This window comes from Larimichthys crocea, chromosome III, assembly GCF_000972845.2.
Source record: "Larimichthys crocea isolate SSNF chromosome III, L_crocea_2.0, whole genome shotgun sequence".
In the NCBI taxonomy this organism is placed as follows: Eukaryota; Metazoa; Chordata; class Actinopteri; family Sciaenidae; genus Larimichthys; species Larimichthys crocea.
Genome location: NC_040013.1, coordinates 48,385,148 through 48,403,570, shown reverse-complemented (window position 1 = coordinate 48,403,570; position 18,423 = coordinate 48,385,148). Strand labels below are relative to the sequence as shown.

At 41.4% G+C, this 18,423-nt stretch overlaps 1 protein-coding gene across 8 annotated transcripts in view; it reads right to left on the bottom strand.

Annotated features, from left to right (window-relative positions):
• arvcfb (ARVCF delta catenin family member b) overlaps positions 1-18,423 on the bottom strand; it is a 191,075-nt gene that overhangs the window by 142,480 nt on the left and 30,172 nt on the right. For all 8 annotated transcript variants that reach the window (XM_027275646.1, XM_027275604.1, XM_027275638.1 and 5 more), the window contains exon 2: positions 6,270-6,354. The gene's annotated coding sequence lies outside the window, so the exon portion shown is untranslated. The remainder of the gene's footprint in view (positions 1-6,269; positions 6,355-18,423) is intronic.

Here is an 18,423-nt window from a genome sequence, read left to right as displayed (position 1 = left end):
ACACATTAACAAATGCAACAAATAGTTGTATTTCACTCTCACTTTTATCAGGCACAAAGTCACAAAACACAGCCCACAGAGACAGACCAAGACATGTCACTCATGACAAAAAGGCTAGTTTAACTTTATCCTCTCATCGAAGTTGTAAGCATTGACACCCACTTTCACAAGACAGGGCACTGCTCAACTTCCATAGTGAGTGTGAAGGGTCCAGCCCGGCTCTGATTGATAACCGAAGAGCGTAGACTTATGTACTGGGAGTGAGCCCATTTCAACCACTGTATGTCACTGTCATGCTGAGTCTGAACCTCAAATCTGTGTTACCTGTCTCAACCGATTCAGTTGGATGTCACTGTTTTATTTTTCCTTTCAGATACAACCAATGAATATATTAGTAGTCTCACACTGGTGCATAACATTGAGGAGCTTAAGCCATTTGAGTTCACAAACAAATCAATCCTCTTAATACAGAGGAACTGTACATTCCCAATTTCTCTTCTTTGGCAAATAAGAACTTTGCTCAGTGTTGTCTTTTTCTTTTTTTTCAAAACAGAATTAGCAGGTCTCTGATAGCCTGTAGCTATAACAGTGAATACATATAAAGTGAAGGCTGTGCAGCCAAAAGAGGTTACAGGCTTTGAATAATAACCCTAAATTATGAGTGGAAACCCTCAGTTTTAAAACCTTTGAAATCATCCCAAATATTCATACAAAAATATGAAAAAATGATATCTGTGTTGACATTTGACTCACCAGCTGGCTCTTTCCTGCCTGTCATATATTTATTTCAGTCATTTTTTTTTACCCGCACCACTGTACTGTAGCACTTTGTCAAGCTAAAAGTGTATCTGTGAGGTGAATTTGAGTGCAGCTAGATGTACTGATTTCAGACATTCCCTAATCATGTGCCAATACATTGGCTATAGTAACCAGAGCAGAATCTCAGACATATTTCACTTTGTGCCCTTTCTACAAACTATTAGAAGAAACAAAACAAACAAAGTGGAGTGACTGGGAACTGAAAAAAAACTTCGTAGTCTAAACTACACTATACATGGTGATAATACCCTCCCTCCATTGGTGTGAGAGGCGGTAGGTGTGCGGTCTCCATCAGGGAGGTGTGAGGCGTGAAGGACGGCTAGCCGTACACACCACACAGGAGATCCCCGGATTAGTCACGCTCGCCGGGTCTCTCCGCCACGCATCCAAATACAGTCTCAAAACACCAGAGCAAGGGCAACGCTGCACTACCCACCATCTTATACACACGCTGGAAATAAACAGCAAGATTGGCCACAGCGTGTGGTAGTGGTTAATTACTATTGCGAATAACAAAACAATCAATGTGTGTGATGCTCATGAGAAAGAAATCATTGGTGGGGCATGCAAATGTATTGTTTCTTTTGATGGGCTTTGTTGTGAAGTGTTTTTTTTAAATATCAATAAGAATAAATAAGAATAAGTCATTGTAGTCATTGAATAAGTCCACTCATACTGCATATTCAATACTGATGTCATTCTATATATCACAGTAATATACATGGCCACATGTAAGAGCAGCTTATTAGGACCATTTTCAGTATTTAGAAATAGAGCAGTATGCTGGAAACCTTCAAAATTCCTCATTGTCTGTTACAGCTGCTGCTGACACTGTATATAATGTGACTTGTAGTGTTTGATTGTGTGTGCAGATGTAGGTGTGAGGACGCCAGGCTTCGATTGGTCCCAGCTGATGGGGGCCTGGAGCAGCATGATTGGAGCACCCCCCAGTCCAACCATCCGGTCCCCATGCTACAATCTGAAGACTGACGCTACTTAGGTTTGAACCACCCGACAGTCGGCTTGGTTTTGTTTGTGTTAAGCTCGCCTTTGTATTATACAATTGAATTGATTGTGATCGTTAACCATTGGCTTAACTCGTAGCTGTAGAGGTATTTTGTTTGCTACCTGGGAACTGGACTAGATTTAAGTGATAAAACACCCACAATCTTTCCCCTACGAAGCAAGGCCTATTTGAGCTAAGTATACATTTTCTCCCCACCACTCTGGAGGATATAATTATTACTGAGAGCAGCAGTAAACATATGCTTTAATGCTATACAAACAACTCAGCTAAAATTGGGACAGTTGGTCCCGAAGCGTTTCTATAATCTTATAGTCTGGGTACAAGTGGCAGAACATGAATGTATTTTTAGTGGCAGGTTGATTGTGCAGCAAGTACACAGGAACTTCAGAGTTACAACTGAATGCGACCACATTCATGTCTGGAGCCTCTGCAAATATCAGCTTTACACCAACCACACCTCCAGCTCCGCTTTCTTTTTTCTGAAGCCGAACATGCAATCTTCTCAGGAGGCTGAAAACCTCTTTTTCACTGTAAGTGCTTTGCCGCAGATGAAATGTTGGAAATGACACGTTGTGAGTATGGTTAGACTCATTACTGTAGTAAATGCAGACAGGAAGAACGTGAAGGTTTTATCATTACAACCTCTAATTTCCTTGAAAGATTGCAAATTCGACTGTGGACTGGAGTTGACTGCGCGGCTGCAAACCCATTTCACCCTCTGTCTCAACCAATTCACGCTGCCAGATCCAGTCATAAAAAAAGCACTTCCCCCTTGGTGTACATTAACTTATTAAAGTCGTTTTCCCTGGCCCATTAATATGCCTTCAGTGCATAAAATGATAAACAGTGGCCTCTGGCTAATTCTGACGTTGAATGAATCAAAATGAGTAATAAACAATATTTGAACACTTCCTGAAGCTTAGGGACTAGATGACAAGAAATCATTTCAAAGGCAACATGGCCTAAATGTCACTTCTCTTGCAAAGCTGTTCTTATTAATCATGCAGAAAAATGTAATGTGAAAGAGGGAGGAAGAGGAGCAAAACAAAACTCAATGATTGTGTATCTGCACTATAAAAAGAAGAATAATTAACTTTAATAAATTCTCTTCTATCTTAATTATTTGGAAAACAGGCCACTGCAGATCACTGGGCTGTGGGCCAGCGGACCCTCTTCATTCAAATGAAAACAAAACGCCGGTGTCTCAAAGGTGTCAGTGTGAGAGAGCAACAGAGAGAGAGAGGGAGAGAATAAAGTAGTGCATTAGTGGGGAAAGCTGGGAGTTGATGGCTATGGGCCTGGTGGCCCCTAGAGACAGTCTGTGTGACTCCCTGGCTGAGGCTGCCTTATTAAAAGTCCTCCTCTGCACATTCAACACACCACAGTCAGGAAAAGTAACTTCAAAACTTTCTAGAGCAATTTTCATTTCCATTCGGCTGAAGTGCAGGACAGAGCTGAGATAATTTATTAACTATACCATTTGATGAAGACTTTTATCCAAAATAACATAAACATGGGTGAACCCACTCAGAGTCAACTGAAAGTCTAACGATCTAGTTACTGGCTAGCTACTGTTGCTAGGTACAGGTGACAAATTAAAGGGAAAAAGCAACATAAAGGGTCTTGGAGAGGTCCTGGGCCAGCACAATCTGCCAGAACAGCTTTAATTAGCTTTAATTCTATAAGTCTCTGAACTCTGCTCAAGGGATGAACACAATCCTTCCAAAACATACTCCCTCATTTGTTGTTTTAATGATGGTGGTGGAGAGAGCTGTCCAAAATCTCTCCAGTTGGGTTGAAATGTGGTCACTGAAGGCCATAGCATATGATTCACATCATTTTAATGCTCATTAAACCATTCAGTGACCCCTCCTGCCCTACAGATGCTTGTGCATTCATTATGTTTCCCCAGTCATTGATTTTATTTGGCTTGTTTACTTTAATTTGTAGCGCCCCTTCTGTATATATTGATATGTTGGCCAATATCTTATTCAACTCATGGTCTAAACCCAAATATACTTAGTTTGCAATCAGACATAGCAAAGAAAAGCAGCAAAGGATTACATATATAACTTAGCAGTGTGTGAGTACCCTTAAATGCTGTAAACATTGCACAGTTACAGGAAATTCCACATTATCAGCTTACAGATCCATGCTAAGATGTTAGTTGTAAACTGTGCTGCCATGTTATATGTATATTGCAGTAAATATACATTGGATTTACAAAATAAAAGTGTTGATATGGCTGCAATGACCTCATTTATGATACTTGGACGAGTAGCTTTCCGATATTTCAAAGCTGAACTATATAATACTTGAGAACAGAAGAGTTTAATCACTGAGCTTAGGTTTAGAGAGGTCATATTAGTCTACACGATGCGTGCACGAACAGTGACAGTCAACCATAATTGGTCTCTTGCCAGCGGATTAATATGCATTCTATTAAAATGGCCTTTCTTAGAGAGGCTCCAGAGAGTTAATTAAAACGATGCCATTTTGGAGAGCCAAGGATTTAAGGATAAAACTACCTGGATTTGAAAGGTGGGGCTCGTGGATGGATAACTGCACTTCAGTGCACTTAACCTTCTCTGACTAGCATTTACTCGGTAAGGGTTACAAGCTGAAACTGTTGTACCCTGAAATGTTCTGCAGGTGTAGTGAAGGCTGATACGAACAACTGAAGGGCAGCTGCTGACGTTTCTCTGAGAAAGGCCAGACAGAACGTGGTATTTAAAGAGAAAAATCTCCCTGTTTAGCAGTGATTCACACATACACCACTCGAATGCAAACAGTTGTGGTGTGCTTGCTGCTACCAACAGAGAGAACAAGAGGTTAAAGGTTACTATCCTGTAAAAAAAAAAGTAGTGTAACCAGGCTCACTCAAGCTCAAGCTGTTGCTGAAGTTATCCTCATCTTTCTCCATGTAATAACACATGCCCAAAACTCTCAACAGGTCTCCATAAAGAGATATAAATTGCTCTGATAAATAAGGTGCACAGGCTATAATTCAGAAAGTTCCTAAACACAATCCAGAATGACTCCTGGTCAAACTGCAGGGTTCTCAAGACACAACTGAGTGTGTGTCTGTTATTTGACCTCTATCTGCTGTAAACATTCAGCTCACAGATGGCCACTTATTCCTACCTTGATGAATCATAAAGGAAAGATTTTTAGGGCTTTGGAGAGGTAGAAAATGAAATTATAGAATCATAAACACAATCAACAACAACATTTAGCTGCACACTATAAAATTCTAAAAGGCAGTGAAGCAGCAGGTGATCATCAGTGGTTCTGTCCCAGCAGCCCTGCCTGGCACTAACTGGGGGAGAATCATAGCCTGAGGGAGGTGGTGGAGGTTACTCTCCCATTCCAGTGCTTTCAATAACTGCATGTCATAGCCTGGCTGTCTTTACCATTTTGTATGAATTATTTTGCAAGTCTTTAAATCTTCCCCTCATGTCAAGTTCTAAAACTGAGGCCAGGCATGAGTCCTGGTGGAGGTGCACAGATGCAGTTTGGGTGATGCACTGCTTCCCCAAGAACATCGAGTGCAGTAGCTCAGTCCCATTAAAACAAAAAGTACAACACTGAGACATAAACAAAACATGATCTGGAGTTGGGATCCACTTTTTCCTCAGCGTAGCTATGCAAATGACCAGTTTAAGCTAACAGAAGCAAGATTAACAGCAGGAGTAGAAAGGAACACAGAGCAACGACTCAGCATTCTCATAAATCAGCAGCTAAAGAGAATCCTCTTCTCAAAGTGACCAAAGAAAAGGCTGACTGTTTTGGGGCTTGGTATTTTTTAGGAAACTGAGCTTCCACAAATAAGTTAAACTTCAGTTTACAGCTCCCGGGCAACCAACATCAAGGCCTGAATTGTTTGTCAGGTGGCAACAAAACATTGAAAGCAAGGACAACCCCAAAATGTTGAAAGGATCTTGGGCACATACAGAACTTCTTTAGGATCTGTGGTAAGAAATCCAAAATTGGATACTATAGCAGAGATTTTGTCTATTTCTGTTTTATGGCGATTTATTGGCACAAAATCTTATTCGCTCTATTCTCAACGGCAGGCTGGGATCTGTTGCACCAAAAGACATATCAGCGATGCAAAAAATCCAAGCTAGAAATCAACTACATCTCAAGTGTTTTGAAACTGACCTATGTTCAACACTGTTGTACTCACTGTAATAAATCACATGAAACCACAGACAAAGCTTTATGAGCTTGTCATTAAACCACATGCCATCCATTACTTACACTTACTCGATGTCTTTTACAGCTTTCCAGAGACTTTCAGCATTCAATTTATTTGAGAATAATGTCCGATCACTGCATAGTGCATGTGCAGCACCTGTTATATAAATCCACTGGTAACACTATACCACAACACGCCTGTTAGAAAAGAGGAGGAACTCACCTTTGGTTGAGGAGAAAGACCCATACAAATATCAGGACAGGTTGACATTTATCACACCAGAGCCACAACACATGAGATTCTCCACCTGAAAAACACAGAAAGAAAGCCTTTTTTACACGTCTGTGTATTTTGAGTTTTTTTGAGCAGCTAACTTACTTAGCTTAGCACAAAGACTGGAGACAAGGGGAAACAGCTACCCCCGGAGGGCACAGTGCATTCAACTCTGTGATTGGATGATACTGAGCATAAAGAAAGTCAGTGGAGAAGTGGGTTATGAGAAATTTGCATGAACGTTAGGAAACTTGACACAATTAGAATCCATTTTCACTAAAGTGAATCAAAGCTATCACTTCAATGCAATTAAGCCAGATCATTTTTCCTATTGGCTGAAGGTAAGGGTGAGGTTTCACTGTATATTTTACAGACTGACATCCTGAAGCCGCTCAATATAACCCTTGCTGGGGTTAAAAAAGAAGCACTAACATATCAGAGGTTGACAGTACTGACTGGCGGGTATTAGATTTATAATTTAAGACTAATGCTGACTGTATCAGTCTGCCACTAGTCTGAATAGGAAAGATGCTAGAGAGCCTTTGTGGCTAACTAAGCACGCCCAGCACGAAGAGGAGGGGTGGTAAACAACAGAGAACTGTCTGAATAAAAGCTATGAATGGTACATGAACACAGCAGCATGGGGTGGCTAAGCTCATGTCCTGTTTGTTCAGGGGGGACCATGACAAGATACCAGCAGAGAAAATACAGGAACCTCTGGCTGAGTACCTGCCAGATCTCTCCATCCTTCCTCCCAAACTCCCCTCATTCTGAGCTCTTTAATTCACTCTGTCTCCCACTCCTAGCTGAGTTAGCCAAGCAGTGCAGCAAAGGTCACAATCAGAGACAACCCAGGGACACCAGATGTTGCAAACATCCAAGTAAAATAATATACTGCAGGCACCCTAAGAGACCAATGCACTGGAGCTACACAAGTCACAAACAAATAAAACAATGTCAAATTAATAAATCCTGACCAGTCTTCAACCTCTAATCTATCTTTAAACCATCTGCAATAAGTGGGAGTGGAACATGTTTTCACTTTTACGGATGAGACCTAATACGGCGGTGAAAGTCAGAACCTTTTGCAATGGTATGTGAAATTATTGCCATTGGGCTGAATGCCAAACATTGCTGTGAATGTGTTAGGATCAATGATGTCAGCTGTCATTTCAGCGCCAAATCGACGCCACCCTCCTCCACCCCATGCATCTCCAATTTCCATCACCCGACATGTACATCCAGCACCCATGGGTCCTTCTACAGAGTTCATCAGAAGTCCGGCTCCACATCTCATCCACCCAAATCCTTAGCCATTTCTCTTCACCCCGACACCATCATCAGTGTCTCATGGCATCACTACCCTCTTAACTATGACATCCTCTGATGTACCCTTCTTACTGTGCAACATCACAGATACATTCATTTAATTCCTCTGTGATGTTACAATGTGATGCTAACTTGGTAAATATGCTTCACAATGTGTCCATGTTATTTCTAAATGCTGCACATGTTGTCAAATTGGTGTAGTTGTTTTCTTCATTTGGATTTCGTTGCAGTGCGTTGAGCTCTCAACACCAAACAGTTCAAGTTCAAAATAATCGTGACAGAGACTTCCTGTGACTGTGCTATCCTTTAGTTGAGGTCATGTCTTGAGCTACTTCTATAAAGTCTTGTAAAATAATTAGACATTTTCTGGTGCACTGCAGAGAAACAAAAACACACCCAAAAACTAATTTTCAGCAAATAGCAAGAAGCTTGTTGAGAATGTGACGACATTTACAATTCCTGGGAGGTTTGCATAAGGAAAACTGACAGGAGCGCTTGCAAACAGCGGCCTCATTCACTGGTATTGCTCATTCTGCAGGAGCTTTTATGTGACACCATTATAGTCCAAGTTTTTATATATATTTTTTGGCTTTTACAAAGGGGGTGATTCAATGCTTTATGAAAAGAACAAAAAAAAATTGTTCTACAGAGCAAGCAAATACAGAATTAAACTTCCGTTTCGAGAGCCCCCGAGGGGCAGATTAGTTAGAAACAACAGCATCTTAGAAAATGGATCCAACAATCAGTGGCGGCATTGGGCTGAGTCATAATTTATTACCCATGTTTGCTGCACAGTAGCGCCTGTTAGTGTGAGGCTCAACACTGGGCATCAGACTCAAAATAGATGCAAGAAACCAGAGCTGGGAAAACGATCACATTACAGCATTGTTGGGCTTCTATAAAAGCACATGACATGTTTGACTGTAGCTCTGTGGTGTTTAATGGTGGGGAGGCTTTTCTTTTTGTTCATAACGGAGTGACTGATGCTCATGTTTCATTGCCCTGGAATCACTGCTTTCTGAAGATACAAAGGAACAGCTTGCTATCAGCCTTCATATCATCTAAAGCCACATGGGTATTACAAGGTCCTTGTAGTACTCTGACTTTATTGAGCAAAAATACATCCACAAACAAGGCTAGCCTTAAGAAGAAGAGAGGAACGCATGAATCTGTTTTTACTGTCTTAAAGTGGTCATCAAAACTCACCCCAACTGTCTCTCCCTCCCTCCCTCACACACACAGACACACATTATAGTAGTTGAGGCAGAGAGCTTCCACAAATAGAATGGAAAGTAGGCAAGTGGCTGCTGGGACTGGCTTTGACTGGGAATATATATCGATTAAAAAGTAATTTGCTCCTCCGTTCAGGCCCTGCACTCCTAAATGACAGCCCCCCACAGTCCAGATGGAGCTCTGAGGGGTCGGCGAAGCAGGGCCTGCCCCACCTGGCTTCCACTACATCTCCAGTAGCCAGACCAAGTCCTCTCACATACACACACATACATACAGAGAAACACACACACACACACACATGCACACACACACACACACAGTGTTCACTCTCATGGCCAAGTCTTGGTCACAGTCTGGTGGTCACCTGGAAAGCGACCAGACAGAAACAGCCAGGCAGCTCCTGCTGGTGAAACAGAAAATCTAGACTTTGTTCTAACATCCAGCGTATTTGAGAAAACTGACATGGAAGCGAGAAGGGAGGTTAAGACAAACAGGAACAAGAACACAACACAGTGCAAACTCAGACAAGACAAAAATTGGATTAATTACTGGACCAACACCTGCCTATACTGTCCCTAATGCAAAATACACTGTTCAAACAGAACTGGGGCGGCGTTTAGCTCAGTTGGTAGAGCAGCCGCTCCATGTGCGAAGGCTCGGTCCTTGCTGCGGAAGCCCAGGGTTCGCGCGTATCATTCCCCATTTCTGTCTTCCTGCATTCCTGTCACTCTTCATCTGTCTCTATCATAAAGCTTTAAAGGGCCTAAAAATAATCTTTAAAAAAAAAAACTGTAATGAGGTAGCATTGCTTTTGTAAAACCATTGACCATGTTTATCAGCATTGTCTTTGGAATGGGAAAACTAATATTGTTACTTTACCTATTTCTGTTGTTCCCCTGTGTGCTATACATGAGTATAATAATATCTCAGATGTTTATGACCTCTATTTAAGAAATGTATACATATATCTGCTGGTTAATAAGGAAACATTATTATGGGTTCAAGGTTTTGAAGTTAACTGGCATCACCATCATACAAAGGGGGATTTTTTGAGTTTGTTCTAAAGACCACATCTGTGTTGAGTGTTATGTGGGTGATTATAGTAAATAACAATGCATCCATAATGCTTTATGACTACACTCACAAACACATGCATGTAATGTGCCAAAGTTGAAGCTGTGATGTGCTTATTATCAAAGAACCACTTCTTAAAATCTTCGACAATTCTGAAAAAAAATTATTCGATTAATTCCTGTATACAGTATGTTATGTAAATAGACACAGTGTAACCCCCCTGGCCTCAACAAGCCTCATGTGTGTCTAATCACCTGCTGGGAACAGAGGCTGGGTGAAGAGGGGAAGAGGAAGAGCAGACAAGACCATATGGACCCTAGATTTGGCTGGCGATGCACTTTTTGGCAGACCGGCCCATTGTTAAATCTGCAGTCACTGACAATAACAGACTAAAAAAAACAACTATATAGGCACAATATTGATATGACTTATTGTAAATATAACTTGCACTAACATCTGAAGACAACCTCCCTGTCAGTTAAATTAAATTTAATTTCTTCACACTGCACAAGCTGTGAGAGACGATTGTGTTTTTTTAATAGTTTCATAGCTGTGCATAAGAAACACTGATCAAATCCAGATCCAACAGCAGGGGGTACCCCCATCACTGGAAGATAACCATGGAAACACATGCAGTAAGTTGTAGTGGTAGTGGAGACTGCATGCAGCTGAAAACACACTGGGCAGTGAAATAATTCATCTTTTCTTCATCTGAAATGTGGCTGCATCAGATATGGAGTAAACTAAATTGGCTCAAACTGGTCAGGCCCTGTTATCTTCCACATTAACTGCATTGATTTTCCCATTTAACACAGGATTCAAACCTGCAGCATGTCTGTTTTTTTTTTTCAAGCCTTTTAGCAACACTTTCCCTGATTATCTTCACTGTCTGCAGCTCTTGGCTTCAGACCACTTCAGACTTAGTGGCTAGAGGTTAATTCGTACTGACAGATGACATAACATGGAAGTCATTTGCAGGGAGATCTGGCTTCTTTATCAATGACGCTATGCCTTACACACACAGACAGGAGGGAGGGAGTTAACAGATGTGATTCTGTCCAGAAGGCTCATGTTCCCACATGCCCTCATGTTAGACGGCTAATGACTAAACCCATGCCAAAGTTGTAAATCGTGTGAATGAACATTTAGTTTATGTGATACTATCTCATTTTTAGCATTAACATTTGTAGCTAGCCCACTTCAATTCTGCATTCATTATTTTAATGACAAAATGACAGGATTACAGTTATAGTCTCGTATATATTGAGAAATACATACTCTTGCAGTAGATGAGAAGATTGAAGCCATCTTAATGACTCTATGGTGAATATGAAGGGTGTCATTATTCCAAAACCACAACAGTCTGAGAAATGTCCCATTGGACCAAAATCCCACTTGTCTGCCACTCCTTTATCCTGAAAACAAATGACAATTGCTCAGTACCTAACTAAGAAGTTTTGGTTCTTAATCCAATTGCTCAGTACCTAACTAAGAAGTTTTGGTTCTTAATCCTAACCATACTCAGACTAGCGTGTGTATGTTGCGTGATATTGTTACAGAGAAATTAATTATTAAAGACCACAGAGAAGTCTGAAATAAAGAATTGGACAACGACATTTCTTTTTTTGTATTCCGTTCTTAGTACAGGCCTCACATGACGAGTCATCAGAGTGCATTAAAACAGTGGTTCTCAACTGGTCTGGCTTTTTTCTCGTGCGCCATTGATGCGCCGTGCGCCCTAGCCTAACCAGCCCCCCCCCCGCGGCCCACATTGTCCATCGCTAAGCCCCAGAGTGTGTTTGGGGTGTGTGATCTACTCGTTAAATATATATATCGGGACTTATCGGCCCAAATAGCACGTTTCTTATGCCCACCGGGCAAATGCACGGTATGCCAGTCCGTCCCTGGCCGTGGACCCAATTGAGGAAAAATTTCAACTTCTCAATTATTTTAATGAAAAGATGGTGCAATTTGGTGGGTGTCTATTAACATTACAAGTCTTGTGAAAGAGCGCACTCCGCGGCATAAAAAATCCACTTCAAAATAAAAGCACAGGATTTTGTTTCTAACATTTTTTTCCCAGGCAAAGGCCGCGACCCACTGAGAACGGGTCCGTGACCCACTTTTGGGTCGCGACCCACCAGTTGAGAATCACTGCATTAAAATAGAGAGCTAAGACATTTATGCAGGAAAAGAGAATTCTGAGCTAATAACGCCAGTAGAGTTTCTCTTCCTTAATTCTTAGTATGAAACCACTCTAACCAGTATCACGTTGAAACTTTATAGGCACAAGTTGAGACCACTGTTAATCTAAGTGTCAGATGAAATAGAGAACATCAGATATACATGCAAACTCAATGCAACAGGAACAGTCAGACAAAATAAAAATAAAGTCAGTAATTTTCCATCACAGTATTCTCGGAACAATGTGTGTTTGCTTTATAAAGGGCCGTCAGACAAATGGGCTTGTGGTCCAGTAAAAGAAACAATCACTTTAGCCGGTGTCTTTTGTCAATGAGCCAGTGACCTTGCGTGGTTGATCAGCAGTCCCGTGAGTTCACTGCTAATGGGATCAAGGGATAGCCATGGTGGGGGAGTAGGGGTCTTACTGGATTTCAGTGAGGAGAAACAACCAGAATAAAAACCCTTTTGCTAGAGAGGAAAAACCATAAGAACTTTGGTTCCCTTGTCTTTTTCCAGAGTAGCTAGCTGATTGATATTCTTATGAATGTTAATACTAAAGCACTCCTTCCAAAGCTCACCTTGATAGAATTGATTTTCCTCAAAAATAGTTCAGCCGAAGCATAATGGAAACGAGGAAGAGTGCCTCAAAGGCAGGATTCAATGGTTTGGAAGTGAAAAAGTTTCTGGAGTGATTCCCTTCAGAGTAAAAATGACTCTGTAGTCTGCTGATCCAATTTCTTCAAACTATAGAACATATTTAATAAAGGTAAGTCTACGTTTGTCTTCATGACCTATTGTCTCCTTCTCAATCGTCAGACATCAAATATTAATTCATCTTGAGTGCACAGATTAATAAGAAGCTTATTGCTGCCGTTGCAGAAAATCCTCAAAACACATTTTTTTCTGTTCTTAAATTAACATTGTGTTGTATGCATAATTTCCAGATTTTAAGGTCTCACAAATCACAAAAATGATAAGAACACACAGTGCATGATTAGTGAATGTGTAAAATAATTATTTTATGTTTTTGAATCAATGCAACATCAGCTTAAGAAAAGTCCTTTCAGGATCCATTTAACCTCCAATCTCAATTCTGATAGTTTGGAAAATGGATACAGGCAAAGAGACACTTCCACTTAATACAGCATTAAAGCAGCAGGCTCCTATTATGGTTTATGGATTAGCCAGTCGCAACTCTCCCACACACACAAGCATGCACACACACAGCTTTCTCTGGCACAAGCAACGTGTCAAACAATAGTTGCCAAGTCTGCTAGCTGCAACAAAAGATGGAAAGAATTAGAGAAATGGAAATGGTGATTCAATGCTGTTATAAAAAGTGGAGCGCAGTGTGCTATGACAGAGTGAAAACCCATTCAGACAGACTTAATGCTCCATGGAATCTCTTCCCCCGCCCAGACCCCCTGTCTGTGCCACTCAAAAATGCAAACAAAAAATCTGTATTGTATTGTACTGTATTGACTTTTTACACAAAAATACGCCACTCCTTTTGCACCCAGTCTGTCTGGCTACATTTAAGATTCAATACTTAATTGCTATGTCACCCCTGCTGATTGGAACTTGTGTCAAGTTTGAACACTCTGACACAGCAGCCATTCAGAAGTCAATCATTCCTGCATCAAATATAAAAATGAACAAAATATTTGTACACAGTTGAGGTGAATTCAGGTGAAAGCTATTATTCCATTTTGACTTTGCTTGCAAAAATGTATGCTTGTCACAAAAGAGAAGTGGAAGAGTCGGGTTTTTTAAATTGCACATAAGAGGCTTCAACTCAATATCATGTCCAGAATTTTTTGCAAATTCAGTGCATTTCCGTTTATATCTCCGGCCCCACTTCACCTCACCTCTCTCCGTTCACACCCAACAAAGTTAGACCGTATTGAATTCTCCCAATATAAAGTGCAAGTGCAGTCCTTTCTGACATCTATTTAAGCTTTCGGCTATATATCTGAGTCTGGGACCCATCCAGGAGCGGTAAATACCCGTGCAGAGTGCAGAGCCACTGCAACAGTACAGAGGAGATTGGTATTCAGAGTGGCAGCTTCCAAAGTTGAAGCTGCATAAATAGCCCAAACTATTACATAAAGGTAAACAAACCACACTGCGCTGAATCATATCTGCTGTGCTGCAGCAGGTGGATAAACTGACAAAGGCTCATCAAATGATATAAAATAGTGTTTTTTTTTTTTTAGTTATTAGCCTTTGTGGCAGAGCACGGGCCAAATGCTGACGAGATGGGAGCACAAAGAAATTACAGTGAGAGCAGAAGCAGAAAGATGGCCGAGGTAGACAAGAAAATGGGCCAAGCGGCTCAAATTGAGCTGTGAAGTTTTAGTCGTAAGGAGCAAAGGGAGCAAAGCAGGTCAACAGTAGAGTAATGTATAGTAGATGATGTCTTGCAGTGGCTGTCAACGTTTTTTTGGGGGGGAAAGCACAGCACATTGTTCAGATAATGAGCCTCTTAAGTTTGGATAACGGATCACGAACACACACACACACACACACACTTATACCTGTTTATTCTGTTCACTATGGCTCACTTAACAGCCCAGCATCCTCCCACCATAGCCAGAATGTGACACTCTTTGCAGGTGGAGGAATAAATATGTCACGTCTTTCACTTTCTATTGGTGTTGTGTCTGCCACACGGGCTGCATCCAATTTAAATGGTGTCTGCAGGCTGTCAGAAGAGGGAATCCAAAAAGAGAGATGGGAGTAAGAAGATGGAGACAGGAACAGTGGAAGAAAAAGACAGAGACAGAGAACACTAGTGGGAAAAATGAGATAAGGATATGAAATAAGAATATGTGAGGGATATGAGGGATAAAGGAAGTGTTGGTAGGGATTTGGGGGGCAGTAGTGGACATCTTGTGGGTCTCCCACATGAGGGAGTTTTGTGGCAGGCTGTCTGTGCTGCTGTCAACAGCATCAATGCACACCTCTCTGGAAACAAGAGTTGTGCTTTTTTTAACCATCCAAATCATGCAGGACTGTTCACTCACTGTAAACCTAAATGAGGCACACAATCTGCAACTAGTATGCTACTATGACCTGTACTAGTTGATTGCACAAGATCTGATGGACTTCATGCTGTCTGTATAAGTAGCCAAACTGACCTGCTGATCCTAGTGTGGCAGAATATTGTTGCAACCATGACTAAGAGACCATTTGATTGCCCCTTTTCCCCTTTGTGGCTTTAGTTAGCAGAGGCACACATAACTACAACAAAACACCTTTGACGTATGTTGAGTTTTACCACTTTCACTTTGCTAAACCTTGCTATATGTAGCATAGAGTCAAAGACCCATGAAAGATAAGTGTGTGGGATTTAGTGCCATCTAGCCTTGTATTTGTATATTGCCAACCCCCTCCACTTCCTGTCCTGTTCCAAGCATGAAGGAAAAACTATGGTAGCCATAAAACATGTGAATGCCCTATCTAGAGTCAGTGGTGCATGTATATTATAACTTTATAAGTTATTGTACTTGTTGCCCCTTTGCACTTGTATCTGTCCTTATGCCCCCAACAGCAGTACAGTATTGTTTCCAGAAGCCCAAATCCTGGCAAAAGACATCACCTGCCACTGGCAGCATATTTGGTGTGAGTACTTTATTGCAACCAAGACTTATGATTAATTTGTAATTTCTATATGTTTTCCTTGTTTGTTTATGTGACCTTGTCTTTTCCCCAAAATTCAAAATTTTTTTAGACCCGATCCTGCAAATGTCCCAGCTGTTGTGACCGACTGACTAGAGTTTCTCAAATGGCCACTTGAGGCTGGCTACAGAATCAGTCTCCATAAACCACCGTGTTAAATGTCCAACTCCACAGCACAAATAAACATGTTTACAGCCAGTAAAACTGTACTGAGGCTGAAATTCTATATAACTCACTCAATTATATTATATTACAGCTTAAAAGTTTTGCACATTTAACAGCACAGCTGCTTTAATTTGACTGGTGGTCAAGTTTGAGTACCGAGGCGTCCCACCCATGATCCACGTCTTTGCTGATTCTTAAATTATATTGATAAACTTCTAAAACAACTTATTTTGCAGTGATGTATGAATCAATTTCCGACCTTTCTTCTTCTGGCCCTGATCTGCGGCTGGTTAAGGTAGTTAAGCAAGGTAGTCTAGATGTCCCACATGCCAGCAACATTTCCTCCTGGGAGATCCCATGCCAGAGAATATAATCTCTCCAGTGTGTTCAGGGTATACCCTAAAAGTTGCCTGAAAATCTCCTAAAGTAAGGTGCCCATGAAGCATTCTGATCAGTTACCTGAACCACCTCAACTGGCTCTTTTCGATGAGGAGGAGCAGCCGCTGTTCTCTAAGCTCACTCAAGATGTCACGTACGGATAATACACTCATCTCCATTCTGCTAGAATGCAGCTGAAAATTGAGAAATGTCCTCAATGGATGCTTTGCTGTGGTTGATGTCTGACCTCCCTGAAGCAGGTCACCAAGGCAAAAGACTTAAATATTGTGTTATTTACACCTTTCCTGGAACTCGATCTGTGCTAAACCCTGAGATAGACAGTGTACATATAAAACAATTTGTACTGATTCGAGGTTCACAAAGGTCACTATTGTTGTTCCCTCCCCACAAGGTATTCGGCATTTACAGGAAGTGAGCATTATCATTTTGATTAACAGCTATTCTCAGAGATGGATGTGGATGCACAATGTAGTGTCTGAGTGCAATCCACAATAGACACCTATAAATCATGTCTTTTCCACCCTGCTGTTAGCCACATGGATCTGCTGCTGTTCACTGGCTGATTTGACCTAAAGTACATGATTCATTTTAGTAGCAATCATGTTGCCGCAACAGGTAGGATGTACAGCAGCGGCAGAATGGAACTGGTTGCTGATGAATCCTTCTTGCAGTTTAGGTTTTGGACAGTACACACAGCAAAGCGTAGCTACCATAGTTAACACAAAGTGACATTTTCCAGGACATAGATCACAAAACAGACTGTTATATGTATAGTTAAGAGGAAACTTGTTTCTTTATTTGCATATAAACTCACAGCTCAAATGCAGCTTACATGACACATCCTCATTCTGGTTCAGAGCTGAACACATTCGACTGTGGCTAATTTATCTCCGACTCATTTTCTCCAGGCTTTTAAACAACAGGGAAGCAGAACAAAAGTCTGTCATGTGTGATGTACAGTACAGTAAAGCAGACTTAGCCTCTGGAAAAACCGCCTCCATTTACTCCAGCAAGTATGGGATAAAGTGCAGCCCGCGCCACTTAATTTATGATACAGAGTAAATTAATGGGTGCTGACAAGCTCAATAATTTCTCAGAGGCAACAGATAACAGTTATAATTATCAGCCGTGGAATTAAATAGTCAAGTGAAGAGACAGTGGGCACTTACAGCGGTATGTGTGTGCGCATGTGTGTGTGTACAATATCGTCTGCTGGCCAAAGCTGGCCCCATTAATGGTGGACCTCGAGTGTTAATGTGATATTGTTTGGTTTATTACAGTCCAGCGTCTGCCAGGACCCTGACTACACAGACTTGATTGTATGCCAATTCTTGCACTGTCTCTCCCTCTCTCTGCCTCTGCTGCTTGACAAAAACATATTACATCTACAAGTCTTTTTCCTCAACCGACTGTATTGGCAGAGAACAACAGCTCAGCTGTAGCCAGGCTCTGCAAGGGGCTGGCTTTTTTTTCTTCTCATCCTGCCTTGAATGCCTCAGTGTAAGAAATCAACCATTGGCTGAGTTATGATTCATTACCCCTTGTCTTTTAAGGTAGCGGAAATCAATGGTTGCTCTTCTGCATTGCAACCTTTTAAACAATTTTTAAGTGAAAGGGATTCAGACAGAGGGAGACAGAGGGAGATACAAAGTAAGTATGAGAGAGCTCAGCATCAAATCAAGCCCTTGTATTGTCTCAGGCAGATGCCTGACTTCATTAGGGACTTCACACATACTCCAACAGGCTGCAACCATAAACAACACCGAAGAAATGGACTCTTTCAGAGCACTATGAGCAAGCCAGGCCAGTCACGCAGGAAAGCACACCACCTCTTCGGATAACTCGCGTTATCTCTCTCCCTCTTATGTGTGTGTCTCTATTAGTCAAAGAGGAGAGATTGTGGAGAGCGCAGCTGCCCTCTATGGGTGTAAAACATTCTAACACGCTGGGCAGAGAGGCGCCTCTGATTTCTTCTTCTACTGCTGCATCTTAGCTGGAACAATCAGAGAGGCGCTATTGTTGGAGCTCAGGTGTTTAA